General features: G+C 35.3%; 1 long non-coding RNA gene across 1 annotated transcript in view; it reads right to left on the bottom strand.

The window, feature by feature from the left end:
- The window catches only part of LOC109026901 (uncharacterized), a 556,365-nt gene that overhangs the window by 372,322 nt on the left and 156,292 nt on the right, over positions 1 to 27,751 (bottom strand). Inside the window, exon 3 of the long non-coding RNA XR_010133979.1 lies at positions 1,361 to 1,497. This is a non-coding gene — a long non-coding RNA (uncharacterized lncRNA). The remainder of the gene's footprint in view (positions 1 to 1,360; positions 1,498 to 27,751) is intronic.

Consider the following 27,751-nt stretch of genomic DNA (forward strand, 5'->3'; position numbering starts at 1 on the left):
ACGCTTATCCTTTACTACAATTACATGCAATTTCTTCTTTTATAGCTTTCTTTCACTATTATTTCAGAGGTACATGATTCCATTTGACCAGACTAGATGCAATACGCAGAATAAAATGAGATATATAATTTGTTTTGGTCAGTGTACCCTCATAATAAAAGCTAAAAGATCTTCAAATGAATAAATTCTAAGACCCTATAGTTTTCAAAACCACAAATTATCAGAAAATCTCCAATATTATACAGTGTAAAGAGATAAAATACTTACATAGGAAAAGACTTCCCTGTTAAGATTCATCTTTGAAATGTCTCATTTTCCATGAAAAATATTTAATCATCTTATACCAATATAAAGACATATATTCTTTATTCTGCCCAATTTTTTTAATAAATGACATTACTTCTAAACAATTTTATTTTAATGCTTTTGAAAAGTAGATGATATTAGCAATTCTGCAATAATTTAACTAGCAAAGGCATTGTTGTAATTTTTAGATAGATGTGGTAAATGGCTCTATATGGGAGTTGTTTCTGGTTTTTAATTCCTGGTATTTCTTTTAAAGCCTGAGTGATTCTAGACTTTTTTAAAATATAATATTAAACTTGGAAATGTCTTTGAGAGAAGAAAAGTGTGTGTGGGAGACTGTAAAACAGACTGGCCGTCTCAGAGTAAAATGAGAGAAAATGTGGACACTCTTGTCTTTTAACAGAAAGCTGTAGCAGTGCAGAACCTTTGCTTCTTGTCTGTAGAGACCATGCAGTGAATTTTTAAGAGTAGAAACTGATGAAAGAGTAAAACAAGAAATGTTTAGAGAATATAAACTAGTCAGACCATCTGAACTTCATGGAAAAAGCAATACATTTTAAAAGCATAATAATAGCACATGAGCCCAATCTAGGTAACACTACATATAGAAAGCTATATTATACATTATACATCTAATAATCCATATGCATGACCAGTCACATTTCAATTTCACATGTCTCCTAAAATTGCCACTTTGGTTTATCTCTATCCACAAGCTTTTCACTATCCAATACAAAGCAAAGTCTCAGAAAATAATGAAACAAGATGAAGGAGAGCTCATGCAGTGGACAATAGTATATCCCCACAGAATTTGATGCCTGATCCAACTCATTGAAGTAGATATTGTTACCTGAGGCCAAGATGTTAAATAATTTTGTTCTATTTTTCTGAGTATTGGGAATCGGGTCCCAAAGACACTGATGGCATTGTAATGTGAGATCTAACCAATAAATCTCTTTCCCAAAGCAAAATCCAGCAGAGAAAGTGGGCACCATTGATCTCACACAGCCAACTAAATAGCCAAAAGGTTGAGCAATGTAAGTTATTCTATTACCTCTGTTGAATTTGGGTGATGAGTCACTCGGGTGAAGCTTTTGATATTTCCTCAGTGATCAGACTGCTTGATGGTACAGCCAAAATTCATTTAAATCCATATTCCCTGCAGCCTCCTCTCTGGCTTCCTTGGTGACCCTAAGTACAAAACCAGAGATGCAACCAGTACAATGGGAGGGCCTTCTTGATAATGATTATAAAACCACTTATTTCCAGGAGATACACACGCAAATAGGCTTATGAAGAGATGCTCAATCTCACTCATTATTCAAGAATAATAAATTAAGGCAAAAATTAAATGCTATTTTTACCCCAAAATTTAAACCATATGAGAATTTGGGAAAAAAATTCTCACCTATGGGAGGATATATTGATGCACTCTTGTTGTTGAATCTAAATTTTAAACATGCATACATTTTGAAACAGTAATTCCCATTTTTATAAATTGAACCCTAGGTAAGTGTTCAGAGATGCATACAGATGATATTACAGTGTTGAATAAGGAAGTAGCTAAATTAATTATAGTAAATCCATGCAGTGGAATGTCGTGAGGATCTACAAAGAATGAGGTAAATCTATATATACTGATATGGAAATTATCCCAATGATATTGCAAAGTGAAGAAAAGTAGTTTGAATAGCAATAGCTATCACATGATTTCCATTTCCATGCTATGATTCTCATTTGTGAAAACAGCATATACATATTTTTTTCCTTGTGTACATAGAAATTTCTGGAAGTATAAAATACCAATAAGTCTGTGGAGGGGAACACTAAGGTAGCAGGGGCAGGGGTGAAGTCAATGTGGATACAATAGGACCTTAACTTCCCACCTATTCTTTCTTTATTTGACAAAAATGTTTACATGAGAGAGGCAAGAGATTCTCTTCTCTCTTATCTTGCCTGTGTGAAGGCGAAATTGGATGGTAAGTGTACAGTATAAAGAGCCTGTCAGACACCAGTGAATATTGGGTCCCCTATTAAAACATGACTGAGTGTGCACAAACACACCCACACATACACAACCCACTCCCTTCCACCAGCTTCTAAAACCTGATATCCTAGTATGCCTTCCATCAGGGAATGTCTCCATTTCTTCAAGGTATTCTTATTTCACAGGAAGACAGGCGAGAGGGACTAGGACAAGAGTTAATTTGGCCATTGTTGTCACTCGATAGCTAGCTTATATTTTTCAAAAGAGAAAGAATCTCTTGTTTTATTTTACATTTCTAAAACAGAGAGAAATAAAATCTTCCCAGGTGCTATCTGTGACTTAGGCAAATGCTGCATCCTGCTCCCCACTTCAATCAATCTTGAGAGAACAACTGGGGTGGGAACATTTAAAAATACCTCTGCTGTGATTGAAAACTGCAAGAATAATGAAACTTTAAGCATAATAATGTTGAAACAACACACAGTGAATTGTGGGGATTCTGACAGTCAGTGAGATTTCCAACTCCTTGTCTCTCTCTCAAATCACAGAAACAGTAAAAAAAAAAAAAACTACCTTCAGTCAGTGGTCTCCAAAACAGATGTTGCTCTCACACATCAGCAATAAAGAAATTTTGAGCAAGCAGTCACAAAGTCACATACATCACACCATTTTACTAATATTACCAAATATAAAAATTAAAATTAAAACATGACATTTAAAATATACAGAAAATCAAATTTCTAGTATTTTTTCCCACATCCAATGGGTTTCTGTTCCAAATAACTCATTAAGAAGAAACTATCATGCTCTCTCTTACACAATTATAAAAGTTACACCCCTAAAATATTACAACTTCATCTACTCAACCAGCAAAATCTTTTGAGACAACTTTTACTGCTAAAATGCCTCCTTAGAGAGCGTAGCGACACAAAATTAATTTGAGGAAATTTATTATTATTCTTTCAATTTGGAAGGGGTAGATACTATTATGAGTGCTCTGTAGGTGCCAAGCATTGTCAAGAGCCTTAAAACATTTGACTTTTAATTTTTCCAACCACTCTGGATAGTAAACCTTATTCCCATCTTTCAGTTACAGAAACTGAGGATTAAAGCAGCCCAAGATTAACTAGTTAGAAACTGGTAAGATATCACATCGGAATCTTACTTTGACTGATTCCAAATCCAAACACTTAATCAGTCTATTTACTGCTTAGAAAAGGAAAACACTAGGTGTAAAAAAAAAATGTGTAATGTGGTTACAGAATCTGAAATCATGAAATATTACGTAGTCAAAAAGATAAGCAGTTTGAGAGCTGGGTCTTCTCTCATTCCATATCTGTGAGATTTATCACTTAAAGCTCACAGATATAGCTACACAGAAAGATTTTTCTGTAGCTAACAATAAAACAGGACCCCACCTGTATTTATCACCAGGTACACTACACCTTAAGAACTTTGGTAGGGAAGGTTTGCAAGCTTGTCCAACCCGCAGCCTGTGGGCTGCATGTGGCCCAGGACAGCTTTGAATGCAACCCAATACAAATTGGTAAACTTTCTTAAAACATTATAAGATTGTTTGTGATTGTTAATGTTAGTGTATTTTATGTGTGGCCAAAGACAATTCTTCTTCCAATGTGGCCCAGGGAAGCAAAAGATTGGACACCCTTGGTTTAGGAAAAACATTTTCCACAAATTTAAAGTTGTCTCTTTATAACTTTCTATTACTTTATTTAAAGTGAAAAATAAAACCCACATAGATTTTTTTAAATTAAATCTGTGCATATGATTTGTGTGAGAAATTCTTTTTTAAATAATTTACTCTGTGGCAGTGGTTCTCAATGGGGGAGGATTTTGGCTTCCAAGGACATTTGGCAATGTCTTGAGACAGTTTTGGCTGTCACCACCAGGGTAGGGATGCTTCTGGCATCTAGTGGGTAGAGGCCAGGGATGTTGCTAAACGCTCTACAGTGAACAGGACGGTCCTCTACAACAAATAATTATCCTTCCCCAAATGCCAATAGTGCCAGGTTGAGAAACCTCACTCTAAGGAAATAATCAATGATATTGTCAAAAATAACTATCCAAATGTGTTCATCACAGCACTATTTGTGATTGTTTAATAATGAGATGTTAAATTACAGTACATTTATTCGTTAGAACACTGTAGCCATTTAAAATGATGTTGGCCGGGCACGGTGGCGCATGCCTGTAATCCCAGCACTTTGTGAGGCCTAGGCGGGCGGATCACGAGGGCAAGAGATCGAGACTATCCTGGCCAACATGGTGAAACCCCGTCTCTACTAAAAATACCAAAAATTAGCTGGGCATGGTGACACGCACTGAGGCAGGAGAATCACTTGAACCCGGGAGGCGGAGGTTGCAGTGACCCAAAGTAGTGCCACTGCAATCCAGCCTGGGTGACAGAGCGAGACATCATCTCAAAAAAAATAAAAATAAAAACAAAATAAAATAAAATGATGTTGCAGGAGAATATTTAACAACATGAAGAAGTGTACATGAATTTACATGTCCTAAATTAGTACGTTTGGTGTGGTTATAGTATTATAAAAGTATACATATACTTACATACAGCATGGAAAATATTTTGAAAGAATATTGACCAAAATATTAATAACGTCTGTTGCTGAAAGGAGATCCTATAAAATAATATCAATGAACAACGTCATTAAAAATATTAACACACTTATCCTGAGGAGGAAAAGCACAGTTGATCTAAGCTACCATCTCAAAATCAAAGCCTTCTCAACATATAACATTTTGCAACATCTCTTTTCGGAACATGTCAGTGGAAGAGTTTTATTTCCTGACATGAAGTTCCTTAATGATAGAAGAGGGGAGCAGCAGGTGTTTCTCACCAGGTGCCTTCATGATGGAAGCAGATAGAGTTCACTGGAATATTTTTGTTCAGAGCCAAAATAGCACCTACTATTCTCGTGCCTTGTCTTTAAAAGCCTTCTTTGTTACACTGTGATTCAAAAGCAAAATTACTCTTTTGCACCCACTCCAAGAACAGTATGATCATGACACTCTGCAAACTGAATAAATGTTTGAAACATCATGAACATCACATATCCCCATATCAGAATGTTGTATGAGTAGGAGGCATTATGATATCATCTGCTGTGCAGCCTCTTAACTTCCTATTGCAATTCAGAAATATTACTGGTGTCCCTCCAGAAACACCTCCTTTATTTTAGTGACCAGTAGCCTTATTGTGAATAAGCCAAAAAATAAAATAAAATGAAATGGCAATAAGTCTCCACAAATACTACAATGTTTATATAAACCAAAAAAAAAAAAACTGATAAGAGAAAGTTTGCTCACCAATATACTTGAACTTCTTATCTGCACCAGCCAGAGAAAGGAAACAGGAAGAGGTGAAGGAGAAAGGGAGAGAGGAAAAGAGGACTATCTATTATTTACAAAGGAGCAAAGATTATATAAAATAAAATGTCCTTGCTTATATTCATCTAAAAGAGGTCCAAATAGCTTACAGTTACCCATGGTACTAAGACCATTTCTTCTATTCTGAAATATTAAATAAGAACAATATTTTCTTAATGGCTCCAGAAAAGAGAAAGTACTTTTGTTATGGTTGTTCATCCATTACATTACATATCATGTAAAATCATTGAAAGCACATTAACTCTCTGACTCAAGATCATAAAATAATCATATGTACATGCCTTTATTTCCTTCCTAAAATCTTAGGAAAATACCAAAAAACACGTATTTTTTTAAACACTGACAAACTCTGGAAAATAGAAAATCATTTCATCAGTGAGCCAAACTTTGAAGAAATTTCTGAAAAGCAGAGAGCAAATAGAATAAGATTGACAGAAGAGTCCAAGTAAGAGAGACAATCAAAGAGAAACAAAAGAGAGGGGCACTACAGAGCCACTTTTCCCAGTGGTGATACAACAAAACTCCAAGTTTAGAGTCAACAAGAACTGGAAGGAGCAGCAGGACATGGAACAGCCCTCAGGGTAATTAACGAGTGGGCCAGTTTCCAGCCAACATCCGTGTGTACAGACAGGCTGATTGCAACATGCATCCCAGACAGAGCACAGTAAAAAACAGTTCTCTAAACCTATGCTGTCCAATATGGCAACACACGAGTGGCTAGTGGCTTCAGTATTGGACAGAACAGCCCCAGAACATTTCTATTATAGCAGAAAATTTGATTACATGCCACTACTCTAAACAAAGTGGGAGGTCGGATGATAGTAGCAAGAGTAGAGAAGGACATACAGGAGAGGAACTGAAAAAGCAATTTTCCTGTCATAAGCGCAGGGCCTAGAAATGAAGCAGAAATGAACTAAGATAACTGCAGACATACAGAGAGGAAAAGGCAGCTCTGTGCAAAACTGAAATGATTTTTTTTTCCTCTTCAAGTAAAAGGCAGAAAGAATTACAGTGGTTAAGAGGATGGTCTCTGGAGCCTGAATGACTAGTGTTGTTCATATTTATAGCTATACAGCCTTAACACATTAAATGCATAAGGTAGAACAAGTGAATTAAAGCCCTTGGTACATGTTTTCTTATCTGTTATATCAAATAATATAATAGTCTCTACCTCACAGAATTATGGGAGTATTAGTTAATTTATATAAAACCCTCAACAAGTGTTTGCTCCTGCAATTGTTATATTATTACCACAATAAATTTTTCTATACTCAGAGCAAAGCCATCCTTAATTTGACAGAAGTAGAGAGCGTGAGATTGGTACCCACCCTCCATGCATCCTAAGAAGACAACCTATCCCCTGTACATATTATTTACAAAGAGTCATCTGGTAGGTAGTCCTCCCGATCCTGTGATAGTCCTGTTTCTTAAACAAGCAAACAAAACTGTGGAGGACTCACGTGCCATCTAGTCTTTTAATCAACTTTGTCTTTTATGTATAAATTTGAAAAACAACTATCGAACTCCAGACATCTGAGGACAAGAACATGAAAGAGAAAGATAAAAATAAACATTAAAACTGACTTCAGAGGAAATAGACATTATATAAGCAACATAAGATAATTTTTTTTAAAAAAACAGACTTTGACACTTAAGATATTTTATAAGTAAAACAAGAAAGTACTACCTTAAAAGGTAATCAATATCGTACTGGAAATTGAAAGCATGATTGAAAAAAAAAAGAAAGAAAAAAATGCAGAATGCCAAGAGAAGAAAAGTAGCAGAATACTTATATCTTGTTTTTAGAAAGATATAAGTATTAATCACTTTTAATTTTTTAGAAAACTAGGTTAAAATGTATTCATTAAAATTTAAGAGGAATTACTAAAATTAATGTGATCTAAAACAATAAAATAACAAGAAAATAAAGAAAAAATTTACTTAGTAAAATATAAGACAAAGGAAATATAGGTAAACAGAAACATTAAATATGAAGGAAATAATAACCCTATTTGTGTCAGCAATCACTATATATGTACCCAAATTATATTCTTCTAATAAGAAAATATATATATAATTAAGTTTTATATAGCTATATGCTATATAAAAGAAAAAAAAAGGTTGACTACAAGGTATGAACAAAGGTATACCTGTAAGTGCAAACAAAATGAAAGCAAGTATGGTAAAAAAAAAAATTAGATATAGAATTCAACGCAGAAGGTATTAAATGAACTAGAGCAAGCTGTTTCATTTTAGTAGAAATTACATTACACCCAAAGCAAACAAGCAGGAAAAAGAAAATTTATGCTCCTAATAACACAAAGTAAAGATATATAAATGAATAACTGCTAAAAATGTAAGAACTCATAAACATTATAATAATGTTGAGACTTTACATACTTAATTTAAAATGACATATCAAGTAATCAAATATTGCAAAAGGTCATAAAATACTTGAGTAACAATAAGTTTCTTATATCTAAGAAACAGAGCATGTATAATCTTTTTGAATGTCCTTAAAACATTTATAAAAATTAATCATATTTTTGAACCCCTACTGAAGCCATAATCTGCAAGAAGTAGAGACCATTTTGCCATTACCTTATAATAGAATAGAATAGAAATTAATAATTTTTTAATATTTGGTAAAGGAAAAATAAATTTTCCATAAAAGAACTAGATCTCCCATACATAATTTCAAATAACTTATGTAGACCCTGCCCCATCAAGGAGCTTAACTCTCCACCATTTAAGTGTAGGCTGCACTTAGTGACTTACTTACAAAGAATAAGAGTACAGAAAGGAAGAAAAGGTAAATTTACACTGGAGACTCTGACAAGCGCTACCTCAGCCAGATCTTAATATGATATAACAAGAATGGCACTTCATCTCTGTGATCTTCTTTCCTTCCTTAATGTTAATCATGGAAAAAAATACTTCAAACCCAAAATAAGGGATATGCTACAAACAATAACAAAAAAAACTGACCTCAAAGCTATTAAAGTTATTAAAAATTAAGAGACTGAGAAATGCTCACAAACCAGATGGAGCCAAAGAGACATATAAAGTAGTATCTTGGATGGGATCCTGGAACAGACAAAGGACATTATTTTTAAAAACTATCAAAATTAAAATAAAGTATAGAAATTTGTTAACAGTAATGTACTGATGTTGGTTCATTAGTTGTAACAAATGTACCACAGTAACGTAAAATATTAACAATAGGAAAAACTAGGTAAGGTGTATATGAGAACTCTCTGTATTATCTTTGCAATATTTCTGTAAATCTAAAAGTATTTTGAAATAAAAAGTTTATTTAAATAAAAATTAATTTTAAAATATAGCAAAAAAATCAGTTCAAGAATGAAACACCTAGCTGATTTTATTCATATGAAATTCTAGCAAATGCAAAGATATAGAGCTAAAAAATCAGAACAATGCTTACCTCTGGAAGTGTAAAGGATTGAGTGGGACAGGGCATGAGGAAACATTAGGGGATCATGATAATATTCCATATCTTGATTTGGATTTGGATTACACAGCAATATGCATTTGTCAAAATTCAGTGAAGATACACTTAAGAGTTGGGCATTTCATTGTATATAATTTTTAAATCGTGGCCAGGCGTGGTGTCTCATGCCTATAATCCCAGCACTTTGGGAGGCTGAGATGGGTGGATCACTTGACGTCAGGAGTTCAAGACCAGCCTGGCCTACATGGCAAAACCCCATTTCTACTAAAAGTACAAAAATTAGCTGGGCATGGTAGCATACACCTGTAATCCCAGCTACTAGGGAGGCTGAGGCAAAAGAATTGCTTGAACCCAGCGGGCAGAGGTTGCAGTGAGTCGAAATCATGCCACTGCACTCTGGCCTGGGCCACAGAGAGAGATTCCATCTCAAAAAATAAATAAATAAACATGTAAATGAATATTGAACTGTAGTTAATGATATGCATTATGAAATACGTAGACAGAAATATACTGAAATCTGCAATTTACTTTGACATTTATCCAAAAAAGAATATGATGGCTTAATGCATAGAGCGAGCAATGGGTAGGAGAATAGCTATGTGGTAAGCAAGTAGAATAAAACGTTAATGGTAGAATTTAGGTGATGGGAATATGTGCATTTATTAGCAAATATTTTCAAAATCATAGTGTATTCATAATAAAATATAAAAACAGAAATTAAGGAAATTTTAGAATTAAACTATGCTAACCATCAAAAACTATGCTGGTAAATAAAGGAAAAAGATCATTAAAAGTTCAAGGAATTAACAGACCAGATGTTGAAGGATAGCAACTGGATTTGCCAAGCATGATAATAGGCATTGAAATCATAAGAAAGACAATGCAATAAGGTAGGGACATTATGGGGAAAAAGAGATTATGCATTTCCAGAAGGAGCAGGGGTTTTAATAAGACAGGGTTCTGGTCTAGAAGAGGTAATAGAGAATGAGTATATAAATCCTAGCATCTAGTTGAGGTACATGGAGCAGGAGGGAAGAGGAAAATACAGCCTTTTTTAAAGAGGATTGAATGCACAGAATACACAGATTTTGATCACAATAAGAACAGAACATGATGCAAAGAGGAGAGGAGACACAGGACACTTTACTGATCAACAGTGCAGGTCCCAGAGGATACAGGAAGCTTTGGGATTCTAACAACGAGGGGTTGGCGATGTACAGATTGCTGTACAGATGACAAAAATGGGGGTGATAATGAAAGTCCAGGAAGATTTTGCCTTCTAGAGATTACTAAAGTAAATACAGATGTGTGGCATCGTGAAATTAATCCTCAGTCTCATAGAAGAAAGAGAGTGATCAGATACAGTACTACGGACTAAAATGCTCAGGGAAAAAATTCAAACCTCACTCCTGTCTCAGACAGCATCTAGGGATACAGCTAAAAAGAAGCTGAAGAGGCCGGGCGCAGTGGCTCATGCCTGTAATCCCAGCATTTTGGGAGGCCGAGGTGGGCAAATCATGAGGTCAGGAGTTCGAGACCAGCCTGGCCAATATGATGAAACCCCATCCCTACTAAAAATACAAAAATAAGCCTGGCATGGTGGCAGGCGCCTGTAGTCCCAGCCACTCAGGAGGCCGAGGCAGAAGAATGGCTTGAACCCGGGAAGTGGAGGTTGCAGTGAGCCAAGATCATACCACTGCACTCCAGCCTGGGCAACAGTGAGACTCCCTCTCAAATAAATAAATAAATAAATAAATAAATAAATAAATAAAAAAGAAGCCGAAGAAAGGAGAATGGGATGCATGGGATGCATTTTTTAAAATCAGAAAATAATAGAAAACTAATCAAATTTTGAAAATGTAGACTAATAAAACGGAAGCCTGGTTCTCTGTAAAAATTAATAAAACAGACTTATTTACTTCTGGAAAGCATTATCAAAAAAACGAAAAAAGAAAACATCAAATAACCAATATTAATCATTAAAAAGAAAACATAACTGGAAATTCAAAGTATTTCTGGTTTTCATTTTTGAAAAATGCCAAATATGTACAAAGATAGAAAGAATAGAACAATAAAACTTAATGTACCCATTAACTAGCTTCAGCAATTACTATGGCTTATTTTGTTTCATTGCTATCACCATCCACTCCCTGCAGCCTATATTACTTTGAAGCATATGTCAGATATCAAACCATTTCAGCTGTAAATATTCAGTGTGTATCACTAAAAAGTAGTATCTCCTTTTAAAGACAGCACTGTATCATCATCACAGATTCAGTGTTCATATTTAAGTTTTCATATTTTTTAGTTCTTATAATTTTCTTGGTTTGTTTGTTTAAACCAGAATCCAAATACGACCCATACATTACAATTGGTTGATATTCTTCTAGGTGTCTTCTAATGTATAGGTTTCCCTTCTCTCTTTAGCTCTTGCTTTCCCCCTATAAATGTTGTTGTTGTTGTTGCTGTTGTTGTTGAAGAAATGGTGTCTTTTATCCTGTGGTTTGCTTACAGTCTGGAGTTTGTTGATTATATCCTGCAGTGCTGTTTAATATATTCTTATATATTCTTCATTTGCTGAATATTGGCAGTTACATCTAGATGCTTCATAAGATTCAAATTCCATTATTTGATAAGACAACGTCATAGATGACATTGTGAACCTCCATCAAGATCTGACCATTTCTGCTTTTGTGATGTAGCAGCAATTGATAATCATTGCCTAGCCAATTAATTCACTGGTGTGAAAAAATGATATTTTATTTATATTGTCAAAAAAATTATCAGAAAACATTCTGTACAGCCTCATGCCAATAAATCAAAAACTCTAAATAAAATAAAAACTTCTCTTGGAACATGTTTTATGAATATTGAATCTGTAATCTGTAATAAACTTTAACAAACTACTTACCATACAAAAAATTAAAAAGATAATTATGAAACACTCATGTTTTAGAGACACATTTTCCCAAACTTCAAGGAACAGATAACTCCTTTGTTATAAACTGTTTCAGATCATAGAAAAAGATGAAAAACTTCACAGTTCATTTTATGAAGCAATACTAATTTTGATATGAAACCCAATAAGGGTATAATAAAAAGGAAATTATAAATCAGTTTCATTTGTGAGGATTTAAAAAATCATTAGCAAAATGAATCCAGCAATATATTAAAATAATTTAACATAATAACCAACTGGAGTAGAACCAGAAGTGCAGACGTGGTTTAACATTAGAAAACAGTTTCTATAAAACAAAAACAGATGGCTATCCTCCCTCACTTCAATTATTTGACATTGTTCCAGAGGTTCCAATTAGCACAAATAAAGACGTAAAGTTGTTTAGTATTTGAAGATGATATGATTGTATGTAAGAAAAATCCAAGATTCCAAGTGAAAAACTTGTTACCAAAAAAAGCAAATACAACTAAGTAGGCTGGATATAAAATTAATATACAAAAATTGATGGCTTTAATATCTAAAAACAATAACTATTTTTAACGAATAATGGCATAAAGTACCAAAAAATCAATAGCAATAAAAAATAAATCTCCAAGAATAAATATTGTAAGTAAATAATTAACAAGATCTAAATAATAAATGGATTTAAATACTCTTGAGGGATGTAAAATGATAAATAAATCAAAGTATAACATATTCTTAGGAAGACTAAACATTAATAGAAATGTTATTTCTCCTTAATCTGTAAATGTAGGGAAATCTTAACTATGAGATTTAAATAATATAATAAACACATGAGAGTAGCTAGGAAAAAAAAAAAATCTGGGTAAAAAAAATTCAGAGTATAATAGGGACGAGCCCAAAGAGGAATTAAACATTATAAAGCCAAAATAACTAAAGCAGTGTGGCAACAGCACATGAAGAGATAATCAATGGACTATAATAGAAAGTGCAAAAATGAACCCAAAAGCACACAGAAATTTATATTATGGGCACCTCAAAGCAGCAAGGAAAAGGTGACTGATGCAATAAGGAGGGCTGGCACAACTGGATAGCCATTTGGAAAATTGCTTCTGTCTTACACCTGGATAAATTCCAAAAAGATTAAAGATTTCCTGAAATATAAAAGTGTTTGAAAAAGCCATTTGCAAATCCTTTCAAAATTTCAAACTGGGAAAGATGTGTTTATGAAACATTACCTAAAAGAAAAACTAGATAAAAAACAATCTAGGTGAAGATTTTTTGCAATTAATGATATACATAATGCTTAAATATCTCTCAAATGTGTGAAATGTATAGATCCCATGAATACTCAGCATGACAGTACCTCTTCTGCAGCGTCTTTGTCAAAACAATGTGTTAATTATTTTCACTGTGCTCATAGGTCAAAACTAATATTTCAACGTTGTTTAAATTCATGCTATTTATTTTTAATTAAGGCTCTGCTTTCACTTCGGGGAAAAAAAAAGACTATTTTCCATATTTTATGTTGCAAGTGTACACAAAGCTTTGATTACAGTAGCAATACTCCCCAAAATGGAGTTAGACTAAGCTGGGTCCAGAACCCAGCCCTATCGCTTCTTCAATATGTGTCTTTGCAGAAATTAATGTCACTGACCTCGGGCATCTTTATCTATAAAAGAGTACTAGTAATATCTACTTCACAGGGTTTTTGTTGGAAAGAAAATGAGATACCAATTGTGAAGTTCTGGGCACACAGAGTAGGGACTTCATGTGTGTTAATGTTTTTTACCTCTTTTCTTCCCTTGCCCTCATACCTGGAGCATAGACGGTTCCATTCTTTCAAAGAGCAAGCTTACCTGGATAGCTAAGAGAACCTACTCATTTTACAAATGGTGAAACTGAGGCCATGCAGAGACATTTCCAGAGAAACATCCCACACAGACATGGACAATGACAGTTTCCTCTTATCCCCCCGAAGGAGCCAAAACCACGAGTCACTGCAAAAACCTCCAACTCCAAACCTCAACAGGTTTTCCCATGTCCTGTGAAATCCCATCTACCCACAAGATATCCAAGGTGATAATCCAAGAGTTAAAAAACAGCCACCATTTTTTTTTTCTAGACTATGTCCTTTTGAGAACTGCAGAACTAAAACAAACTGTATAAGCAAGTTTGGAAGAGTTAATGCTGAGAATGTCTCTTGGACACAGCACAAGGGCTCCACCTTCAGCTTTAGAGTGAAGAGGAATTTTTCAAAAATTCCACTGTCAGAGTCCTAAGACAGCAGACCTGAAATATGATCTCTTCTCATAAAATTTAAACTACACAACCTTTCACTTTTAAATATTTCAGTCCTGAATATTTATCTACTGCCCACAGGTGAAATGAAGATTCTTATAATGTGCAATATTGACATTATAGTGACAAGATTTAAAAATGTATTACATTTTCTGTAAATTCTTCAGAACGTACATTTTCACATCATTTTCTTTATAGTTGCAGCAAAGCCTGATTAGCTCTTTCATTTTAATTCTCCTATGGTTTCACTCAATTTGACTTAAGTTCTTCTAATAAAGAAAAAGGTTAATTCTTGCCCTGTAGATTTATTTATAAATTACCAGTGGGTTTTGAATATTCCAGTAAATACATTGCAGTCTTTGGAAGAGAATTTTTATATTGACAAAGGGAAGCAAAATTCAGTTCTATTCAAGGATGTTGATTGGACCTTGAACATTAAAATCTACCAGTGGGCAGTGGTAAGGAATACAGCATCTAAAAACAAACTTCCAAGAGAGTCCTGTAATTTCACAGAATGAAACTGACAAATCTAAGTTGAATTCTAAAGCGATTTATATAATTGCATTACAGAGTGGAAGATAACCTTTTTTCAGCTACATATTTTACAGTGATATATTTTTTAAAAGGTGACAAAGTGCCAATTGCTGTACAAATTGTGGCATATAGGAGGGAAATTTGTCATTTTTCTACATTAAAATTAGTAGATATAGATTATAAGCAAATGTAAATACAGACAGACACAGATTGAATCTTTCAAATCTTGATCGTAAGTGTAAACTTTTTGCTAATTTTCTCCATCTTTTTTCCTCTATCATACTCTCAGATTTCTAAGTCTTAGTGAAAAGTCACAAATATTCAGGGTTATAGAACTGTGTCTCAGTAAAGAAAATTGGAAAATTAAACTTACGTCTTAAACCTCAGAAAGTTTCTACATGCCTTCTAATGGTTTCTTGAATTCTTATCTTTTTTTTCCCATTGGATTGCTTACAAAACTGGAGTCAGAAGTTGCCACACAGAAACGTGATTTTTTTTGTGTCCCAAAGACACTGAAATGAGATTACTGCCTCACCAAAGCAAGGATTGAAACCAAGCCCCAACTTCTGTTTTTTTCAACACTCAGGTTTCAAAGTCCTTGCCCATCTAAAGTTTCTTTTATAACGGTGGGGAGTTAAAATGTGTAGTGTAATTTCTATCCACTTAGCACCATGATAATTATTCTTAAAATGTATTCTAATCCTCATAATGACCCAATGACAGTTGTTTTAAGATTCCTCATTTTATCATTAAGTAACCAAAGCACAAAGAAAGTAAATAAGCCCGAAGTTGTGTTGGTGCACCAGCAGGCCCAAACTCTTACTCCATATCCTCTCTACATATATCAACCACCACAACCCTCACATTAACCCTGTATGTAGGTGATTATCAAAACAAATACTTTTTGAGGCCAGCTGTGGTAGCTCAGCACTTAGGGAGGCCAAGGTGGGTGGATCCCCTGAGATCAGGAGTTCCAGACCAGCCTGGCCAACATGGTGAAACCCCATCTTTACTAAAAATACAAAAATTAGCTGGGCATGCTGGCGTGTGCCTGTAATCCCAGCTACTACGGAGGCTGAGGCAGGAGAATCACTTGAACCCGGGAGGTGGAAGTTGCAGTGAGCCGAGATCGTGCCACTGCACTTCAGCCTGAGTGACAGAGCAAGACTCCATCTCAAAAAAAAAAAAAAAAAAAGAAAAAGAAAAAAAAAAAAGCAAATACTTTTTGAGCAATTTCTATTTGATAGACATTATGCCTTATGAAAATGAAGCACAGAAATGTTAAGCTGCCTAAGATATCAGAGCAACTTCACAAAAGTTGGAACTAGAAGTCATCCGCTGAATATCGACCCTAAAGAGCAAGCAGAAAGATTCAAAGTGAACAGGCTCTGGAATCAGAAATGTCTGCATTCAAATCCCAGCTCCACCACAGCCAGCTGTGTAACCTAGGTCGAGTTACCCAACATTACTATTCCTCAATTTTCTCTTCAGTTAGTTGAAAAGAACAATAGCATGCCAAATTTTTATGAGGATTAGAGCTACCATATAAAAAGAATCTGGTAAAAAGTATGGATGCATACAAGTTCTTTATCATTTCAGAAGAAATAGGATCTCGTAGGCATTTTCCTCACGGTGAACAGTTATTACAGGCATCTCAACTTTATTGACCTTGGCTTTTCCACTTGCCCAAACATAACAAATTTACTACCCTAAAAGAATTAGCTTTGACCATGCCTGTCCCCAAGTATCTAATGAAAATATTGGTGTAGGTACAAAATAAATGCTCTTGTTCTTTCCTCTCTTCCACCTCCTCTCTCTCACTCTGTCTCTCTCTCTCTCTCTCCCTCTCTCTGTCTCACACACATACACACACACACACACACAGTGTCTTAGTGCAAGTAGAACCATCAATGAGATTAAAATGTTTCACTAGATGGAAACAAGAGAAAAAATACAAACTCTAAAGAAAGATGCTGAATTGCTATCTTTCTAATGATAGAAGAATACCTCATAATCACAAATTGTTAAGCTAATTATTTTAATTTTTAAAAATTGAAAAATCATGATATTAATGTCTTGTAAAGCTTTCTCCTCTCTAATTTCATGCCTAATGTGAAAAAAGCCACATCATACATAGGTCTTTTTTAAAAATAAGAAGTCCAGAAGTTATTAGTAAGATATTCGTTACTGAACTAATATAAAGGAAAGGTTATTCACCTCCTGCAATATCTTATCAAGACCATTCTTTAGGAGAAAAGTCCTAAACTATGTAAACAATTCAATTTTTCCCTACATCACAGCTCATCCAATTAATGCAGGATCCTTCCTCTCAGTCACGTTGCAAGCCCGGGACCCCCTAGACAGCAATACCCCATCTGGGTCTCACTCAGCCACACTGGCATGCCCCAGCTCACCTGTGTTATAGCTTGTACCCATGCTCAGCAGTTCCTGAGTTCTTGTACCATGCCCAAGAAGAATGAGGATACATGGGACATTGAAGGGAGAAGAGGGAAGAGAAGAATTTTATTGAGTAATGAAAATGGCTTTCAGCAGAGAGGGAATGGAGGGGTGTGGGGTAAGGTTCCCCTGTGTGGCTGGGTCTGAGTCTTATAGACTCAGAATCTGGAGTGCATGCTGATTGGTCTGTGAGTATGCAAAAATGGTTAAAGCAAAGACACCATGCAAAGGTGAGCATAACAGTGTAGAAAACCATTTAAGAAAGGGTAGGTATATGTAAAATAGGTGAAAGGTGAAGACCAATTAGAGGAAAGCACACCAAACAGAAAGACAAGTTCTCAGTCTGGTCTGAGGAATTAACTTGTGGCTTGGCTTTCAGGCTTTAAACTCTTTGGCTTGGAGGTGGGGTTTCACTGGAATCCTACCCCTATTTGCCTATGCATTTGGCTGCCTCCTGCTGCTCTCACAATTTTAGAGCTGTAAAATATATGAAGAGATTTATTCTGAGCCAAATGTGAAGACCATAACCCATGACACAGCTACTACCAAGAAAGGGGTCCCAACCCAGACTCCAAGAGAGGGTTCTTGGATCTCGCACAAGAAAGAATTCAGGGTGAGTCCATAGAGTAAAGTGAAAGCAAGTTTACTAAGAAAGTAAAGAAATAAAAGAATGACTACTCCATAGGCAGAGCAGCCTGAGGGCAGCTGGTTGCCCATTTTTACGGTTATTTCTTGATTACATGCTAAACAAGGGGTGGATTATTCATGAATTTTCCAGGAAAGAAGTGGGCAATTCCCAGAACTGAGGGTTCTTCCCCTTTTTTGACCGTATAGGGTAACTTCTTGACATTGCCATGGCATTTGTAAAGTGTCATGGCGCTGCTGGAAGTGTAGCAGTAAGGATGACCTTGAGGTCACTCTTGTTGCCATCTTAGTTTTGGTGGGTTTTAGCCAGCTTCTTTACTACAGCCTGTTTTATCAGCAAGGCCTTTATGACCTGTATCGTGTGCTGACCTCCCATCTCATCCTGTAACTAAGAATGCCTTAACCTCCTGGGAATGCAACCCAGTAGGTCTCAGCCTTATTTTACCCAGCCCCTATTCAAGATGGACTTGCTCTGTTTCAAACACCTCTGACACAGCCTCAGGAGGTTCTGAGAACATGTGCCCAAGGTGGTTAGGTCACAGCTTGAATTTATACATTTTAGAGAGACTTAAGACATAAGACATTAATACATGTGAGGTATACATTGGTTCTGTCCCATAAGGAGGGACAGCTTGCAGTGGGGTCTCACAGAACATAGGTAGACTCAAAGATTTTCAGATTGGCAATTGTTTGAAAGAGATATGTTATTATCTAAAGACCTAGAATCAATAGAGAGAAGCGTTTGGGTTAAGATAAGAGATTGTGGAGACCAAGGTTCTTATTATGTAGATAAAGTCTCATAGGTGGCCACCCCTACAGGCTAATGTTTCCTAGTCAGATCTTTAAAAGGTGCTAGACTCAGCTAATCTCTTCAGGATCAGCAAAAGACCTGGAAAGGTAAGGGGATTATCTAAGGAATGTAAATTTCCCCTACAAGAAATAGCTTTGCAGGGCCGTTTCAAAATATGTCAAAGAAATATATTCTGGGGTAAAATACTTTGATTTCTTTCAGGGCCTGCTATCTGTCATGTGATGCTATCCTAGATTCAGGTTGGAATTTGGTATCTTATTGTTACTATTGGTCTTAAGGTCTCTGTTTTAATGTTAATGTTGGTCAGCTATGCCTGAATTCTAATGGGAGGAGAGCATACTGAGGCATGTCCAACCCCCCTTCCCATCATGGCCTGAACTAGTTTTTCATGTATCTTTGGAATCCCCGTGGCCCAGAGAAGTGATCCATTCAGTCTGTTGGGGGGCTTAGTATTTTATTTTTGGTTTACAGCTTGAAGAGTCCACTGAGATTATTTAGCCACTGCAGAAACTTCTGGAATATCTGCCTAGTTTTTCCTCCTCTTTTCTGAGAATTAACTTCCCTTAAATACTGGAGTAGACTTCTCAGCCATGTTTGTAATTCATGACCCCTCTCTATTTCGTCACAGGTATGAATTCCTGGATCAACATGATAAATCAGGTTAGTCTTGAACTTCAAACATGCTAGTTGGCCTCAGGGGTTAAACTAGAGGCTAGAGAAGCCATATTTAATCAAATTCGTCACAAAGCAGGGGAAGGAAGTATGGGAGAAAAAGAAAATAGACTTAAATCAAGTTTAGCCAAAAACTGTCTCTTTACATATTTTAAGTTTGGCCTAAAGGTTTTTCTGTACATTGTAAACTATAACAAGTAAAGGTGTAAACAGACCGTAGCCTACACTCATGCTAATCACCAAGTTTTGGCCAATCAAATATAGCCAACTGTTTGAATAGTGTTCAAATAAGGCAAAAGCCAACCTGTAACCAATCCAGCTGTTTCTGAATCTCACTTCCATTTTCTGTGCATAAATCATTCATTGCTCAATTAAACTCCTCTAAATTTAATTCAGCTGAAGTTTTTCTTTTATCAAGACAAACAGAAAAAATAAGAAAAGAAAGTACATGGAATGAGAAAGAGGTCAGAAGAGAGAAAAAAAAGAAAATGTCTTCCTTGCATTCTGACAATTTTCTACTCCCAAGTATCAGTAATTCATGAGACTCAATCACTTTCTGCCCTTGGTTTACATGTGATGCTCTTAATTATTTTGTAATCCACTTCAGTCACTCTTAAGTTAAAGTTTTTGTTTATGGCAACTGTGGAATTCAATAATTCAAACTTAAAATTAATTCAAACTTAAAACTGTTGGAATTTTAAATTATCCTGAGCCTTGAAAGGAATGTGGCTATGCAACCTGAGTCACACAGAATGCAGCTGCAACTTCTGCCTTTTTTTCTCTAAATAATTAAGACCAAACAACATCAGAGATAAGACCCCTCAGATTATTATCCCTCCTCATGGTGGAGTAATAAAATAACCTTCCTTAGAATGTACCACTCTGTGACCAATTAAGTTGCAGTGGTGTATGTACTAGTCTTGTATGGAAAATGTTAAAATCCTGCTAACATCTCTATATAAATGAAACCTTAACTCTCCACTTAGGAACACTACCCCATTCTCTTGGAGTCCATTTCCAGGTGTCTAGCCTCAAGTTTAGCATTCCAATAAACTCTATACTTAATCATATTTTCTGAATCTCATTATTTAAGGTTAACACAACCAAATGTTCCCTCACTAAAATATTAGATGAATGCCTTCTTCTATTTTATAAAACAGAGAATGAGACCCAGAAGGGTGAAGTTCCTGCTCTGCTCATTTTCACCTACATAATTAGCAGAACTAAATTCAGTTCCTTTATTTACAACCGAAGTTCTCTTCCTACTACACTAATTTCCATTGAATGTTCTAAAATACTGAAATGGAAGTATGAGAAACCCAAATATCATACTTCACAAAAACCTAAGATCCATTAATTGTACGACATAGAAAACATTGCAAATTAAACTATGATATGTTGCTAAGATGCAAATGATAGTAAGAGATATTCATATTTCAAATATATTAAAATACGAAATCAAAGGCTCACTTTAGAATCGGGGAAAATGGTAATATAATGGATGAACTGAATTTGGGACAGGGCAGGTTGAAATGTATTAATCGTAGTACCAGTTGGGGAGGAAATGGATAAGTTTTTCAAATAGGGAAATGAATACTGTGATTCTTCCTGTTTTAAAATCCATTGCATATGTGTTGCCAATAGTGGAGAATCTGAGCCAAGTTCAGAGTACTTAAAAGATGAATGGAAAGGACACTTTCAAATCCTCTTCTTGATTGATGTCAAAGTCCTAACACTAAAGGAATGTGAGGAAAGAGATGGAAAATGTATAAACCCCATTTCTAGTCCTCATGCATCATTCTTTAATCAACGATATTTATTGAGTCCCCAGTCAGTGTTAGGCACCGTTTCAATACTGGGTCTATAGCAGAGAACAAAAGAAGTAAAGTGCTTCACGGAGCTGATATTGTAGTGGAGAAAACAGATGAAAAACAACAAAACTAAATTAAAATGTCATAGAAAATGTCAAGTAGTATGCAAGTTCAAGAAAATTAAAGCATAGTAAGGAGTCATTCCCTCATGAAACACACAATATAAACATGAGTCTCACATACATGAAATAATTTTTCAAATCCTTTGTAGGTGACTAAGTGTCTAGGTAAGTTGTTTGGACATTTAGTATACTAGAATTCAGAGAGGTCCTCTCAAGGCTCTCTTTTGCCTTGATCTTAGATCTAACAACCGTGTCATTTGTTACTTAATTCAAAGACGTGGACCTTGATACAAAACCGCTACTCTCTGCTAAGGTAGTCAATCCAGCAAGTGGGAACCAGTTGCATGTAAACCCTTCCCTTGATTTCAACAGAGTATGTGGGACCACTCACTCTTGCCTTTGTTGCTCTATAACCAAAACTTCAAATATACCCTAAGGCAAGCTTGGAAGCATGAATTTGTGATCCCTGTCTCACAGTCAGTGTCCCCCTGGCCTCCCTCATGTCACACTATGCTTTTCCTCACCAGTAAATACTAACTCTTTCTAGATGGTTGTCCAGAAGGTTTTCTTCATTATCATTTAGAGTAGTACCATGAAATTCCCAGGAGGGCCACCTGAAGCTCCATGAAATTCCCAGGAGGGCCACCTGAAGCTAAGTCCTATCTCTCCCATCATGCCATCTGCCCAAGGTTTAACAGGGATTATTTAATTATGAATTGTAGAGAAAATAAAAATCTGAATTTCTCAGAGAGCTTGAAGTCCTTTCTAGGAATATTTTTAAATTTTTTTCATTAAAAAAAATTTATACAAATATTTATTAGTCTTCCAAACCTTCAAGCAATAAAGACAATGAAAAGCATCCTTGTTCCCATAACAGCCCAATCTCAAATCTCCTTAGAGGATTATTTTCAGAAGCAAAATTAAAACTACAAAAAAATCAAATGAAAATTTGAGAACTGAAAAATGCACTATTTTAAATCAGAAAAATTTAGTGGATAGGCTTAATAGCAGAATGGAGACGAAAGAAAGGGAAACTGAAAATGCAGCAACAGAAATTTGTGTGTCTTGCTATATAGTGATTCTGTGTATTATTTATTAACAAATAAATAAACATAAAGGGAACTTTCTATAGATATAATGTTCTGTAACCCACTTGTTACTCAGACATAAATTGTAGATACTATCTTTTTCTCTGAGTAGATACAGGTGTCATGTTCTTCTTAATGGCTATATATAAGTTTATTGTATGGAACTATGGTAGTATGTTAAACTATCACCACGTTGATGAGTTTCTTTACAATTTTCACATAATGATGCAACAATTAACATATACACACTTACTTGATGCATTGGTGTGTTTCCATAGAATATATTCCTGAAATTTGAACTTTTAGGTCAAAGGAAATGTACACATTTTAAATTTATCAAGATCTCCATATTGACTATGAAAAAGACTGTACTAATTTGCATACCACTATCTAAGTGGGGACTGCCTATTTTCCCATATATGCACCTAAATTGGTTATCATTTTCATGTTTGAATATCTGATCACTGAAAAATGATTACATCATTATAATATTTACTGAAAAATTATGGTATTTCTCACAATACTTACTCCTTTTAAAATTAAAAAATACATTAATTTGCTCAGCAGCAATAGAAAAACATTAATTAAAAAAAGTTTTAAACTTCATATTTACCCCTACATGTAGCTTATGTTAATGGTAGAAGATTAAGAAAATAAACACTTAAGGAAAAATGGAATATCAGGGTACATGTGGTGGCAGCCAAATGGAGAACTTGATACAGGTTATTTCTCTACTGTTACAACTAAAAACTCTGAACAGATTGCCAAATGCACTATTTGAGAATTCTGAAAAGTCAATAATAGCAAATGAATTGAGGACTAAAGTGAAAATTTAAATGTTGGCCAGCAAAGTAAGACTCCAGTCACTAGGAAATTCATAATGACAATGAAAGCTAAAAGTCTGAGAGAAATGCATCTTTCTGGCCAAAGGTATAAGGAAAACAAACCACTGGAAGTTAAGAGTATGAAAGAAATCCCAAAGAGGAAAGAACCGGAGAAGGGGATCCTGTGTATGAAGTGACGTAAGTCCTGGGCTTACCTCCAAGCTGTGCATGTACACAACAGACTCAAAGAAATCAACAAAGGCTTTAAGAAGTGAATTTCCGTATAAACCACTGGTCCAGCTGAAGACAAACCCCTAAGATGCACATGTGCCAAGCAGACTCAAAAAGCATAAGACAGGCCTGGAAAACTGAAATGATATTGGAACCACCAGCCTAAGAAGGAGAATCAGAACTTGTGGTCTGAACCTACCTAGCCAATTGCCTGCTTAAACAATAAAGAAATAAATAACATTCTGCAGAGGATTTAATAGGACCTAGAATCTATCAACATGATATTAAAAATATTCTGGATACAAACCAAAAGCATTCAACATACAAAGAAACAAAATTATCTAACCAATATCTAAGAAAATAGATACTCAGCAGATACCAAGCCTGAGATAACCCAGATGTTGGGATTATCAAAGACCTTAAAGTAGCTATTATAAGAATAATCCGTTAGATAAAGATAAACACATTGAAATGAATGGGTATATAAAAGTTTTCAGAAGCAAAATTAAAACTATAAAAAAGAATCAAATGGAAATTTGAGAACTGAAAAATCAGAAAATTTTACTGGATGGGCAAAATAGCATAATGGAGATGAAAGAGAAAAGAGCCAGTGAAATTGAAGACGGAGCAATCGAAATTATGCAATTTAAAGAACAGAGAGGAAAAGACTGCAAAAAACTAAAAAAGCCTCCAACCTATGCAGCCATATCTAAGGATCTAACATGTTACTGGAGTCGAAGAAAGGAGAAATAAATTGGTGTAGAAAAATGTTGAGGAAGAGCATCAGGATAAATAGCTAATGCATGCAGAGCTTACTACCTAAGTGATGGGTTGATAGGTGCAGCAAACCACCATGGCACACATTTACCTATGTAACAAACCTGCATGTCCTGCACACATATCCCAGAACTTAAAATTAAATTAAAAACAACAAAAAGAAAAAAAATGTTATCAAGAATCCTGTCATCCAGATATAATCAATTTTAATATTTGATATAAACATTTCAAGGCTTTTTTTTCATATACATAAGTGCACGTGCACACACACACACAGACACTCTCACTCACATATCCTGGGATACTGGAATATCTGCCACTGGTAAATTGTTTTTTTCTTTAATAATATGTTGTGAATGTTTTTCTATGTCAATAAATGTGCATCTTGTACAAAAATTTTAATGGCTGGTCAATAGCTCATTGTATAATGTAGCCATAGTATTTTATTTTATTTATTTATTTATTTATTTATTTATTTGAGAAGGAGTCTTGCTGTGTCACCCAGGCTGGAGTGCAGTGGCATGATCTCAGCTCACTGCAACCTCCGCTCCTGGGTTCAAACGATTCTCCTGCCTCAGCATCCTGATAGCCATCATATTTTAAATTCAATAACCTACCTTTGCTTAGCTTCCTTCCCTTTTTTTAGCCATTATAAAAATTCTGAACTAGAAATACCATTTGACCCAGCAATCCCATCACTGGGTATATACCCAAAAGACTATAAATCATGCTGCTATAAAGACACATGCACACGTATGCTTATTGCGGCACTATTCACAATAGCAAAGACTTGGAACCAACCCAAATGTCCAACAACGATAGACTGGATTAAGAAAATGTGGCACATATACAGGATGGAATACTATGCAGCTATAAAAAATGATGAGTTCATGTCCTTTGTAGGGACATGGATGAAATTGGAAATCATCATTCTCAGTAAACTATCGCAAGGACAAAAAACCAAACACCACATGTTCTCACTCATAGATGGGAATTGAACAATAATAACACATGGACACAGGAAGGGGAACATCACACTCTGGGGACTGTTGTGGGGTGGGGGGAGGGGGGAGGGAGAGCATTAGGAGATATACCTAATGCTAAATGAGTTAATGGGTGCAGCACACCAGCATGGCACATGTATACATATGTAACTAACCTGCACATTGTGCACATGTACCCTAAAACTTAAAGTATAATAATAATAAAATAAAATAAAATAAAGAAATAAACTTAAAATACAAAATATAGAAAATAAATAAATAATAAATAAATAAATAAAATAAAAATTCTGCACTCAGTCTTATTCCTAAATCATTTCACATTTCACACCATTATTATTTTCTTCATTCATATTCCTAAAAATAAAATTGCTGTGTGATCCGATTTGGATATTGGTTCCCTCCAAATCTGCTGTTAAAATGTAATGCCCAATGTTGGAGGTGGGAGGTGGGAGGTGTTGGATCATAGGGGCAGATCTCTCACAGATGGTATTGCACCATTCTTGCAGTAATGAGCAAGTTCTTACTCTGAATTCATGAGATCTGGTTGTTTAAAAGAGTGTGGCACCTCCGCCTGCTTTCTCTTGCTCCCACTCTCCCCATGTGATACGCCAGCTCCCCCTTCACCTTCCACCATAATTGAAAACTTCCTGAGACCTCACCAGAAGCAAGGCAGATGCCAGCGCCATGCTTCCTATACTGCTTGCAGAACCATGAGTGAATTAAATCTCTTGTCTTTATAACTTACCCAGTCTCAGGTCAAAGACTTACTCTGTGTAAGAGAGTATTCATTTAACCAGTATTTACCCAACAAATATTTATTTAGCATTTAATATAAATTAGGTACTGCCAATATGTGGAAGTACTACTTTCTCTGAACCTTTGCCAAATCTAGGGTTAATCAGCAACAGTTGGTCAATCTTGAATGACAAAACTAAAAAATATGCATATATTGAGTTTCTATGGAACAGTTAAAGTTGGTCTCAGTGGTACAGTGATGGTGCAAGATCAAGTCTCCAAAAAGCTATTTAAGAAAGAATGGAGTCATTAAGTATTAAGAACACAGAAAACATTGATTTTTTTTCTTGTATATTTTTTTCTTTACTTAAATAATGGAAGTGTCTTTTAGCAGCAGAATTGGCTCATATCAGAGCTACCCATTTTCTCTCAATCAGCACAAAGGTGATCCATATACACTGACAGCCCTAATGGACGGATCAGTGCTACAATCATCTCTGTATAAATTGGCTATAATTATTGAATCATTTCTACCAAATAACCACTTTTACAAATTTTAAGATTGCTTTCTGAATATTTTATTAAAGGTTATCGACTATATATTATGATTGCCTGAATGCTGATTCCCAAGAAGTTAATCCATTATTCCATATCCCTTTAAGAATTAATATTTGTGAAGATAAACTGGGCATGGCAGAAAAGCATGGAATACATTATCAGTGTAAGATATTCTTATTCCCTAATTGGAAAAGTAATCCTCAATTATTCTGTGATCACTCCTTCCTGTGTGACCTTATTTTTTCATGAATATACTACTAGTATAGTATGCTAAACAATTGTAGAATTATACTCTTTGAAGTCTGTCTTCCCTGGTATACATTGAAATGCCTTTGAGGGCATGAAATTGAGTCATACTCATTTTATTCTGTTAGTTAACTCAGAAAAATGCTAGATACAGGTATGCTGTTTTTTGTTTTGGTTTGTTTTAACATATTTTGGTATTCTTCTTCACTGTGAATGCAGAAGATATCCCACTTAAAAACAAAGCAAATTCAGCCAGGCGTGGTGGCTCACGCCTGTAATCCCAGCACTTTGGGAGGCCGAGGTGGGCAGATCACGAGGTCAGGAGATCCAGACCATCCTGGCTAACATGATGAAACCCCGTCTCTACTAAAAATACAAAAAATTAGCTGGGCGTGGTGGCGGGTAGCTGTAGTCCCAGCTACTCAGGAGGCTGAGGCAGGAGAATGGCATGAACTCGGGAGGCAGAGCTTGCAGTGAGCCGAGATAGTGCCACTGCACTCCAGCCTGGGCCACAGAGCAAGACTCCGTCTCAAAAAAAAAAGCAAATTAAAACAACCTCTGGTTGTTGCCAGATAAAATACAGAACACCCAGTTAAATTTGAATTTCAGAAAACAAATTTTTTTAGTATAGGTATGTCCCAAATATCACGTTTATCTGAAATTCAAATTTAACAGGGCATTCGTATTCTTATTTGCTAAATCTGGCAACCCAAAAATGAATGTACTAGAAATAACTGGAGATTTCCTAGAATATCCCTAAAACCAGAACAAAAGTTTTTCCCTGGCCTAGGAAGTAAGATACCCCAAAATCTTCGTAAAATGGC

Source organism: Gorilla gorilla, chromosome 4, assembly GCF_029281585.2.
Source record: "Gorilla gorilla gorilla isolate KB3781 chromosome 4, NHGRI_mGorGor1-v2.1_pri, whole genome shotgun sequence".
NCBI classification, from domain to species: Eukaryota; Metazoa; Chordata; class Mammalia; order Primates; family Hominidae; genus Gorilla; species Gorilla gorilla.